This window comes from Portunus trituberculatus, chromosome 48 (assembly GCF_017591435.1).
Source record: "Portunus trituberculatus isolate SZX2019 chromosome 48, ASM1759143v1, whole genome shotgun sequence".
Lineage (NCBI taxonomy): Eukaryota > Metazoa > Arthropoda > Malacostraca > Decapoda > Portunidae > Portunus > Portunus trituberculatus.
The window spans coordinates 18,096,711-18,109,376 of NC_059302.1; the positions used below are offsets into that span (position 1 = coordinate 18,096,711).

General features: G+C 38.4%; 1 protein-coding gene across 2 annotated transcripts in view; it reads left to right on the plus strand.

The window, feature by feature from the left end:
- The window catches only part of LOC123498683, a 144,749-nt gene that overhangs the window by 43,169 nt on the left and 88,914 nt on the right, over positions 1–12,666 (plus strand). The window lies entirely within an intron of this gene.

Below are 12,666 nucleotides of genomic sequence, written 5' to 3' on the forward strand. Positions count from 1 at the left end.
AGGAATAATGGAGAAGAGCGTTTATGTGAAGAAAATTCTGGAGTTGGAAGGTAAAATTGAAAACTGTTTGAAAAGTATGGGGCCTGGAAACGAGTTATGACAATGTAATGAAAGAGTGTGCCGATATGAAGAAAGAAAATGAAGTACTGAAAGAAGAAGTTAAGCTAATTAAAGTGAATTGCGACAAATGTGGAGAATCTCTAGGAAAAGTGATGGAGAAGCAGGCTGAATGGAAAAAAAGTCAGGAAGTGGAAAGAAAGGAGGTAAATTACAAAGTTGCAAGTCTGGAAAAGGAAATCAAAGAGTCTGGGAGAAAACTTTGGGCCTTGCTGAAATTATAGATCAACAGATCATAGAAGAGAAGATTGCTGAGAAAGTGGTGAAGGTTATTAAGTCAAATGAGACATTGGTGAGGGAAACTGTAGACAAAAAGAGATGTGTGGTGATATTTGGTGTGGAGGAGGATAAGACACCGAGTAAAATGGAGAGAGAAAAACATAAAAAGGTGATAAATAATATCATTAATGTGGTGCAGGAGGAGGAAAAGACCTAGTACAAGAAATAGAGGACTTCCATAGAATTGGAAAGTTCACAGGAGAAGGTATGAGGCCAATAAGAATCAAACTTAAGTCACAAAAGGATGTAGATGAATTGGTGGAGAAGTCATGGAGGCTAGCCCAGCAGGAAACAACAAGGAAGATTTGGTTGAGAAGAGATCTCGGTGAAAAGGAAAGAGAAATGTTAAATGAGTTGAGAAAGGAGGCTTTGAAAAAATGAAGAGAGGACAGAAGAGGAGAAGAAAGAGTTTTCTGGAGAATCTTGGATATGAGACTGAGGAAGTGGTTCATAACCCAGAAAAGTACAGCAAGAAAGGACTAAAGAAACTTACGTATGAGCGAATGTAATGTATTCCAACATAAATGGAGTGATATCGGGATTTTAGAACTCAACGATTACTTGAGGGACAAGAACCCAGATATTGTGGGTCTTACTGAAACAAAACTGAGAGAGGGAGAAGACCTGATGATGGTTGGAGAAGGAAATATAATGTTTGGAAAAGAAATAGAGTAGGTAAGATGGGAGGAGGAGTGATGTTGCTGGTTAAAAAGATATAAAGGTGGATCAAGTGAAAGAAGGTATGGGAAAGGCAGAAGTGCTAAAGATCAGAGCAGAAACTAATGAAGGAAAAAGAGGCACTACATAGTGGTGTACGTACCACCTAAGACAAATGCATGGTCAGTACAGGAATATGAAGAAATGATAAGTGATACAGGAACATGTCTGGAAGAAATGTTGGGTGGCTGTGAACGAACTATAATGATGGGAGATTTTAATTGTAAAGAGGTGTGTTGGGAGGACTGGTCAATGGAAGGATCAGAGACAACATGGGAAATACACTATTGACACTGGCAATGGAAAATGTGTTAACTCAGTGGGTCAAAGAAGATACTAGGTTTGGAGGAGAGGGAGCATCGTCAAGACTGGACTTGGTCTTTAGTACAGAGCCAATGGTCATTGAGGAGATGAGGGTGGAGTGCCCTTTAGCAAAGAGTGATCATGCAGTTTTGGAGTTCAAGGTGATAGATGAAGAGAAATCTAGAAGAAATGAAGAATATAAAGTGGGAAGATGGAATTATGCCAAGACAGATTTTGGAAACCTAAAGAAATTCTTTCAAGAGACAAATTGGATGAAATTCAAGAGTGCTAAGGAGCAAATGAAAAGTGGAAGGAATTTATAAAAATATACAAAGAAGGTGAGAAAAATTTGTACCAATAAGACAACATAGAGAAGTTGGAAAGCAGGACTGGTTTAACGATAGATGTGAAAAGGCTAGAACAAGAAAAGAGGATGCATGGAAGAGGTGGAGAAGGAAAAGACGGATTAAGCAGTGGGAAAGTTACAAAAGAGCAAGAAATGAATATGTGTTGATTAGAAGAGAAGAAAGAAAGAAACAAGAAAAGGATATAATTGATAAATGTAAAGACCAACCAAGGCTTTTTACAGACATGTGAACAACAACATCAAAAATAGAGAAAGTATTGAAAGTTTAGAAGTAAATGGAGTATGCAGTGAAGATCCCAGGAAATGGCAGAGGCTATGAATGGATGCTTTCGGAAGGTATTCACAAAGGAGACTGCTTTTGACAAACCACTGGTAATGGAACAGAAAGGGATTATGAAGGAGTTTCAAGTAACTGTGGAGGAGATCAAGAATATGATGGGGAGTTTAGAAGTGAGAAAAGCTGTGGGACCTGATGGGGTATCAGGATGGATTTTAAGAGAATGCAGGAGCAACTGGCAGAAAAAGTTTGTGAAGTAATTGATGCCTCATTAAGGGAAGGTGTAGTGCCCCAAGACTGGAAAAGAGCTAACATTGTCCCAATCTATAAATCAGGTAACAAGAGAGACCCATTGAACTATAGACCAGTGTCACTTACAAGTGTGGTAGCTAAGATGTGTGAGAGGGTGGTGAAGAATAGATGGACAGACTTCTTGGAGAAAAATGACATACTTTGTGAGTGTCAATTTGGTTTTAGAAAAGGGCGTTCATGCACGACAAACCTGATATGTTACTATTCGAGGGTGATAGATGTAATACAGGAAAGAGATGGTTGGGCTGATGGAATATATCTGGATTTAAAAAAGGCCTTTGATAAGGTACCACACGGAGACTGATCTGGAAACTTGAAATGGTAGGAGGAGTGCATGGCAGTTTACTAAAATGGATGGAAGACTTTTGGTAGGAAGAGAAATGAGAACAATAATTAAGGACAGACCATCAGAATGGGGCTTGGTGGAGAGTGGAGTTCCACAGGGATCAGTGTTGGCACCAGTAATGTTCGCGGTCTACATAAATGACATGGTGGATGGGGTGTCCAGTTATGTGAGCCTATTTGCAGACGATGCAAAATTGTTAAGAAAAGTGAGATGTGACAAAGATTGCGAACTACTCCAGGAAGACTTGGACAGAATATGGAAATGGAGCTGTACATGGCAAATGGAGTTCAACACGACAAAATGCAAGAAAATAGAGTTTGGCAAGAGTGAAAGAAGAATCAGGAGTATGTACAAGATAGGAAATGAAGACATAAAACCAGTCATGAAGAAAAAGACCTTGGGGTGACAATTACCAATGACCTATCGCCAGAGAGACATATAAACAAAATAATTGGAGAAGTATTGAACTTATTGAGGAACATAAGAGTGGCGTTCGTATATTTAGATGAAGAAATGATGAAGAAAATAATTACTGCAATGATAAGACCGAGGCTTGAATATGCAACAATACAGTGGGCTCGAACTTAAAGAAACACATAAGGAAACTAGAGAAAGTACAGAGGGCTGCAACAAAATGGTGCCTGACTTAAGAGATTTGACTTATGAAGACAGACTGAAAAGAATGCAACTTCCGACCCTGGAAAACAGAAGAGAAAGGGAGACCTGATAGCAATATACAGAGTGATGATTGGCATGGAAAAATGGATAGGGAAGATCTGTGTATGTGGAATGAAAGAATGTCGAGAGGGCATGGGAAAAAACTAAAATGGCCACTTATAGGAGAGATGTGAAAAATATAGCTTCCCTCATAGAAGGGTGGAAGCATGGAATAGTTTAGACGTGGAAGTGGTCAACGCAAGGAATATTCATGATTTTAAGAAAAGCTGGACATTAATAGATATGGAGACGGGACAACACGAGCATAGCTCTTTTCCGTATGTTACAATTAGGTAAATACAATTAGGTAACACACACACACACACACACACACACACACACACACACACACACACACACACACACACACACACACACACACACACACACACACACACCAAAGGACCGGGGTTCGATTCCCGGCGGGTGGAGATATTTGGGTGTCTCTTTCAGCGTGTAGCCCCTGTTCACCTAGCAGTGAGTAGGTACAGGATGTAAATCGAGGAGTTGTGACCTTGTTGTCCCGGTGTGTGGTGTGTGCCTGGTCTCAGACCTATCCGAAGATCGGAAATAATGAGCTCTGAGCTCGTTCCGTAGGGTAATGTCTGGCTGTCTCGTCAGAGACTGCAGCAGATCAAACAGTGAAACACACACACACACACACACACACACACACACACACACACACACACACACACACACACACACACACACACACACACACACACACACACACACACACACAGTTTGAATGAAGAAGTAGTGTCTGCAACGAGTGTGCATACTTTTAAAGTAAGATTGGATAAGTGTAGATATGGAGACAGGGCCACACGAGCATAAAGCCCAAGCCCTGTAAAACTACAACTAGGTAAATACTCACACACACATGAAAGATTACTATGGAAGTTAGAGGGGAAGGGTGGCTTAAAAGGAAGCACATTGAGATGGATGGCAAATTACTTGAGGGGGAGAGAAATAAGGACGGTAGTTAAAGATATGAAGTCCAATCGGAGAGCAGTAGACAGCGGAGTGCCACAGGGGTCAGTATTGGCGCCAATACTTTTCTCGTATATATATATATATATATATATATACGACATGCCAGAGGGAGTGAACAGCTATATAAATCTGTTTGCGATGCGAAACTGTGCAGAGTCATAAAACAAAAAGAGGATTGTGAAATACTGCAGGAAGACTTAAACAAGATCTGGAAATGGAGTAAAAAAATGGCAGATGGAATTCAATGTGGACAAAAGCCATGTCATGGAAATGGGAAAAAGTGAAAGACTACCGGTGGGAATCTATAAGATGGGAGATGGAGTAGAACTAGAAAAAGTAAAAAAGGAAAAGGACTTAGGAGTGACGATAGAAGAAAACAATCAACCTATAGAATTTTCAGAGAGACATAATTTGCTAAGGAATATTGGATTAGCATTTCACTATATGGACAAAGAAATGATGAAGAAATTGATAAGTACTAAAATAAGACCTAGATTGGAATATGCAGGAGTTGTGTGGATCCCCATAAAAAGAAACACATAAGAAAATTGGAGAGACTACAAAAAATGGTTACAAGAATGGTTCCAGAATTTAAAGGGATGACATTTGAGGAGAGACTAAAAGCTATGGATCTACCAACCCTGGAACAGAGAAGAGAGAGAGGGGATCTGATACAAGTTTATAAATTGATTAATGGAATGGACCAAGTGGATAATGAGAAACTAATCTTGAGAGAAGAATATGACATTAGAAGCACAAGATCGCATAGTAAGAAACTGAGGAAGGGAAGATGTCTGAGAGATGTTAAAAGATATAGTTTCCCCGCAAAGATGTGTTGAGACTTGGAACAGTTTGAGTGAGGAAGTGGTGTAAGCAATGAGTGTGCATAGATTTAAAGAGAAATTGGATAAGTGTAGATATGGAGACGGGGCCACACGAGCATAAAGCCTCAGGGTTCTGTCCTGTCAACTCTTTCTATTATTCATTAATGACATTCTCAACCAATCTTCTTGCCCTATCCACTCCTACGCTGACGATACCACCCTACATCTTTCCATGTACTTTGAGAGACGTCCAACCGTTCAGGAAGTCAACAGATCAAGCAGGGATGCCACAGAATGCCTGACTTCTGATTCTTCTAAGATTTCTGATTGGGGCAGAGAAAACTTAGTAATTTTTAATGCCTCAATAACTCAATTCCTCCATATATCAACTCGACACAATCTTCCAGACAGCTATCCCCCTCTTCTTCAATGACACTGAACTGTCTCCCTCTTCCACACCAAATATTCTCGGTCTGCCCTTTACTCATAATCTTAACTGGAAACTTCACATCTTGTCTCTTGCTGAAACAGCTTCTATGAGGTTAGGTGTTCTGCGGTGTCTCTGCCAGTTTTTCTCGCCCCTTCAACTGTTAACTCTGTACAAGGGCCTTATCTGTCCTTGTGTGGAGTACTTTTTGCATGTTTGGGTGGGTTCCACTTTTATAGCTTTATTAGATAGGGTGGAATCAAAAGCTTTACGTCTTATCAACTCCCCTTCTCAGACCGATTGTCTTTAGCCTCTTTCTCACCACTGAAATGTTGCCTCCCTTTCTATCTTTTATTGCTATTTTCAAGCTAACTGCTCCATTGATCTTATTAACTGCATGCTTCCCCTCCTCCTTTGGCCTTGCTGCACAATGCTATCTTTTTCCTCTCACCCCTATTATATCCAACCTTCTAGTACAAGACAACCAGCATTTTCAATCATTGATACCTTTCACTGGTAAACTGTGGAACTCTCTGCCTGCTTCTATATTTCCATCTTCCTGCAACTTAACTTGTTTTAAGAGAGAGAGGTATCGTGACATTTGTCCCTGAATTTTGACTAATTCTTTTGATTTTTTTTATGGAGACTACAATTCAAGTGGGTCTTTTTTTTTTTTAATATTTACTTATTTGCCATTTGTAGTTCTCCCTCTAACATAAGAGAAAAGTTATATACAACTAGGTAAATAGCACACTCGACTCACAAATGAGAGGGCCGGGTTCGAGTCCCGGAAGCGGCGAGGCAAATGGGCAAGCCTCTTAATGTGTGGCCCCTGTTCACCTAGCAGTAAATAGGTATGGGATGTAACTCGAAGGGTTGTGGCCTTGCTTTCCCGGTGTGTGTTGTGTGATGTGGTTTCAGTCTTACCCGAAGATCGGTCTATGAGCTCTGAGCTCGCTATGTAATGGGGAAGACTGGCTGGGTGACCAGCAGGCGACTGAGGTGAATTACACACACACACACACACACACGTGGTCGAGACAAGGTCAAGGTCAGACGTGCGGACCAACGCTCCCGCGATCAGCTGATCTCAATACCAGAGGTTGTGTGTTTACAGAGGCCTGGGCAAATGCATGACTTGTGTGGCAATAGTCTCCAGAAACTACATTGAAAGACACCATGAGTAGGAAAGAACTTACACCCATAAGCAGGTATGAAAATAGAGGAGGATTACAAGAAAAGGATGATGATGATGATGAGAAAGAGGCTAGATTCAGAGGATTTGATGAGACAAGTACCACCCTCCATAGGTGAGTAATAACTTTGGAGGAAAAATTAGAAAACTGGATAAGAGAAAGTATGAGAAGTAAAGAGAATGATGAACAGGAGAAAGAGTTTCTGAACTTGAAAGAATGGATAAAAAAAGTAGAAGAAAGTGAAGCTAGGTTAAAAGTAGAGAATGCAGAACTGAGAAAAGAACTAGCCAAATATAAGAAACAGATGGATGAAGGACTTGGTAAAGTAGAGAAAGAAAAAGAGACCTGAAAGATCTAGTTAGCAAAGAAGAGAAAAGAGTACATGACGTGATTAAAAAAGAAGTGCAGGCATGGAGAGTACAAGATAAAGACAAAGATAAATTACAGGAGGTGATTCAAGAACAACTAAAAGAAAGAGACAAGAACATGGTGAACAAAATGATTGGAGTCCTTAAGGAAAAGGAAAACCTAGTAAGGGAAATTGCAGAAAAAAAGTGTAATTATCTTTGGACTAAAAGAAAAAAAATGTAAAATATAGACCAAGAAGGGAAAAGGAGAAAATGAAGTCAAAGACCTACTAAAAAATCTAAATGACGAAGATAGGCAGAACCTAGAGGAGGAAGTGGAGGAAATTCACAGAATGGGACCTTATCAAGATGGATCAACAAGACCAATTAAGATACTACTAAAATCACAAGCAGCAACAGAAGAGATGTTATATAGAACAACAAAACTCAGAGAAACAGAAGGTTGCAAGGATATATATATAAGAAAAAATAAGAATGAGGAAGAAAGGAAGAGATACAACGAATTGGCGGCAACACAAAGGGAAAAAAATAATGAAAGGTCAGAGGAGGAAAAAAGTCTTTTTTTTTTTTTAGAATTCTAGGAGACAGGATAAGAAAATGGTATATAAGAGAGAAGAAAGCGCCAACAGTGGACCAAGTGTAACTAAAAGTGATAAGGGTAAGAAACTAAAAATGATGTATACGAACATAGATGGGGTTCTATCAAGTAAATTAGAACTAAAAGATTACATAAGGAAAGAAAAACCGGATATTGTATGCCTGGCTGAAACAAAACTAAATGAGACAATCAAAATAGGCGTAGATAATAGATATAACGTATGGAGGAAAGACAGGGGGTAAAGGAGGAGGAGGAATCATGATAATGACAAGGAAAGAGATGGTGGTAAACCATGTGGAATATGGGGAAGGAAAAGCAGAAGCACTGTATATTAAGATGCATATTAATAAAAAAGACTTAACAATCATTGTAACATATGTGCCACCAAAAACGAATGCATGGACCAACCGAGAATATAAAGATATGATAGATGACACTATAAGGAGTCTAATGAGAGTCATTAAAGAAAGAAGAAAAGTGTTATTAGTAGGAGACTTCAACTGTAAAGAAGTGGAGTGGGAAAATTATGAAAGTGGTATGGGGGAAGAAGCTGGGGGACAAAGATTCCTGAACCTAATGATAGATAATATGATGGATCAAAAAGTAAAGGAAAACACAAGATTCAGAGGAAACGATGAGCTGGCAAGATTAGACCTGGTTTTTACAAGGGGTATACAAATGAATGATGATATAAGGTATAAGTGCCCATTGGGAAAGAGTGATCATGTAATATTAGAAATGGATATAGATGAGGGAAAAGAAGATAGAGATGAATCATACAAAGGAGACGGATTAAATTACAGAAACGCTGATATTGAGAATCTCAAGAACTATTTCAAATTCGCTAACTGGGAGGAGATGGAAAACTCTGAAGGGGTGCAAGAGAAATATAACTTATTTTTGGAAATAAACAAAACAGAAGTCAGAGAATATGTTCCAAAATATAGACCTAAGGAAGAAGGAAAGAAAGATTGGTTTGACGCAAAGTGTGCCAGGGCAAAGGAGAAAAGAGATGGAGCATGGAAAAGGTGGAGGAGAAATAGAAATGCAGTAAATAAGGTAAACTTCAAGATAGCAAGAAATGAACATGTTAAAGTGAGGAAGGAAGAGGACAGGATCTATGAAAAGGACAGTTGCAAAATGCAAGGAGCAACCAAAATTGTTTTACAGATTCATAAACGGAAAAATAAGACAAGAAGAAACAATAGAAAGGTTAAAAGGAGAAAATGGGATTGTGGAAGACCCAAAAAGTATGGCAGAACTGTTAAATAATAAGTTCCAGGAGGTCTTTACTAAGGAATCCAAATTTGAAAGGCCACAGGGTAATAGAGAGACCATCTATATGGAAGAGATTAAAGTAACCAAGCTTGAAATAAAAGAGTTAATGAAGGAACTGGATGAAGAAAAGGCAATGGGACCGGATGAAGTCTCAGGCAGAATACTGAAATAATGTAGGGAAGAACTAGCAAGACCTATACAACATCATAAAATGCTCAATAGAAAATGGAACAGTACCAGTAGAATGGAAAAGAGCTGAGGTGGTTCCCATATATAAGAGCAGAAGGAAGGAAGAACCTCTAAATTACAGACCAATATCATTAATTAGTGTAATATGTAAGATGTGTGAAAGAGTAATAAAGAAACAATGGATCGAGTTCCTTGAAGACAACAAATTATCAAATAGCCAATTTGGCTTTAGAAAAGGTTGTTTGTGTGTAACAAATTTACTGAGTTTCTACTCTTGAATAGTTGACAGGGTACAAGAGAGAGAGTGATGGGTTGATTGTAATGACTTGGATTTAAAAAAGGCGTTTGATAAAGTGCCACATGCAAGGTTACTGTGGAAATTAGAGGAGAAGGGTGGTTTAAAAGGAAGCACATTGAGATGGATGGAAAATTATATGAGGGGGAGAGAAATAAGAATGGTAGTCAAAGATATGAAGTCCAAGTGGAGAGTAGTATAAAGCAGAGTGCCGCAGGGGTCATTATTGGCGCCAATACTTTTTCTCATTTATATAAACGACATGCCAGAAGGAGTGAACAGCTACATAAATCTGTATGCGGACAATGCGAAACTGTGCAGAGTTATAAAGCAAAAAGAGGATTGTGAAATACTGCAAGAAGACCTAAATAAGATCTGGGAATGGAGTAAAAAAAGTGGGAGATAGAATTCAGTGTGGACAAAAGCCATGTCATGAAAATGGGAAAGAGTGATAAATGACCAGTGGGAATCTATAAGATGGGAGATGGAGTAGAACTGGAGAAAGTAAAAAAGAAAAAGGATTTGGGAGTGACCTTGGAAGAAAATAATCAACCGGTACGTTATTATTGATAGAATTTTCAGAGACATATAATTTACTAAGGAATATTGGAATAACATTTCACTACATGGACAAAGAAATGATGAAGAAACTGATATTTACTATACTAAGACCCAGATTGGAATATGCTGGAGTAGTGTGGACCCCTTACAAAAAAGAAACACATAAGGAAGCTGGAGAGACAACAAAAAATGGCTACAAGAATGGTCCCAGAACTTGAAGGGTAGACATATGAGGAGAGACTAAAGGCTATGGATCTTCCAACATTGGAACAGAGAAGGGAGAGAGGGGGATCTCATACAAGTTTATAAATTTATCAACGGAATGGGCCAAGTGGACAAAGAGTATCTGATCCTGAGAGAAGAATATACCAGTTGAAGCACAAGATCGCATAGTAAAAAGCTGAGGAAGGGAAGATGTCTAAGAGATATAAAAAAGTATAGTTTCCCGCAAAGATGAGATGTGGAACAGTTTGAATGAAGTAGTGTCTGCAACGAGTGTACACAGTTTTAAAGAAAGATTGGATAAATGTAGATATGGAGACGGGGCCACACGAGCATAAAGCCCATGCCCTGTAAAACTACAACTATGTAAATACAACACACACACACACACACACACACACACACACACACACACACACACACACACACAAAACAAAAGAAAAAAAAAAGAAAAAAAAAATAGAATCAAGAGATTACATAAAAAAAGAAGAACCGGATATTGTATGCCTGGCTGAAACAAAACTAAATGATGCAATCAAAATAGACTTGGATAATAGGTATATTGTATGGAGGAGAGACAGAGGGAGTAAAGGAGAAGGAGGAGTCATGATAATGTTAAGGAAGGAGATGGTGGTAAACCAGGTGGAATGTGGGAAACGAAAAGCAAAAATACTGTATGTTAAGATGCATATTAATAAAAAAGAGTTAACAATCATTGTAACATATGTGCCACCAAAAACAAATTCATGGACCAATAAAGAATATAAAGACATGATAGATGACACAATAAGGAGTCTAATGAGAATCATTAAAGAAAGGAGAAAAGTTATATTAGTAGGAGATTTCAACTGTAAAGAAGGGGACTGGGAAAATTATGAAAGTGGTATGGGGAAAGAAGCCTGGGGAGAAAGATTCCTGAACCCAATGATGGATAATATGATGGACCAAAGAGTAAAGGAAAACACAAGATTCAGAGGAAATGACAAGCCAGCGAGATTGGACCTAGTTTTTACAAGGGGTATACAAATGAATGATGATATAAGATATAAGTGCCCATTGGGAATGAGTGACCATGTAATATTAGAAATGGATATAGAAGAGGGAAAAGAAGATAGAGAAGAATCATACAAAGGAGACCGATTAAATTACAGAAAGGCTGATATTGAGAATCTCAAGAACTACTCCAAATACATTAACTGGGAGGAGATGGAAAACTCAGAGACAGTGCAAGAGAAGTATAACTTATTTTTGGAAATATACAAAACAGGAGTCAGGGAATATGTCCCGAAATATAGACCTAAAGAAGAAGGAAAGAAAGATTGGTTTAATGCAAGGTGTGCTAGGGCAAAGGAGAAAAGAGATGGAGCGTGGAATAGGTGAAGGAGAAATAGAAATCCAGTAAATAAGGAAAACTTCAAGGTAGTGAGAAATGAATATGTTAAGGTGAGGAAGGATGAGGAAAGGAACTATAAAAAGGACATTGTCGAAAAATGTAATGAGCAACCAAAATTCTTCTACAGCTTCATAAATGGAAAAATTAGGCAAAAAGAAACAATAGAAAGGTTAAAAGGAAAGAATGGGATGGTGGAAGACCCCAAAAGTATGGCAGAACTATTAAATGATAAATTCCAGGAGGTCTTTACTAAGGAATCCAAATTTGAAAGGCCACAGAGTAATAGAGACCGTCTATATGAAAGAGGTTAAAGTAACCAAGCTTGAAATAAAAGAGTTCATGAAGGAATTGGATGAAGAGAAGGCAATGGGACCGGATGAAGTGTCAGGCAAAATACTGAAAGAATATAAGGAAGAACTAGTAAGTCCTATATACAACATCATAAAATGCTCAATAGAAAATGGAACAGTACCAGTAGAATGGAAAAGAGCTGAGGTGGTTCCCATATATGAGAAAGGAAGGAAGGAAGAATCTTTAAATTACAGACCGGTATCACTAACTAGTGTAATATGCAAGATGTGTGAAAGTAATAAAGAAACAATGGATCGAGTTTCTTGAAGACAACAAATTATTATCAAATAGCCAATTTAGTTTTAGAAAAAGACGTTCGTGTGTAACTAATTTATTGAGTTTCTATTCTAGAATAGTTGAGTACAAGAGAGAGAGGGATTTAAAAAAGGCGTTTGACAAAGTGCCACATACAAGGTTACTATGGAAGTTAGAGGAGAAGGGTGGCTTAAAAGGAAGCACATTGAGATGGATAGAAAATTATTTGAGGGGGAGAAAAATAAGGACAGTAGTTAAAGATATGAAGTCCAAGT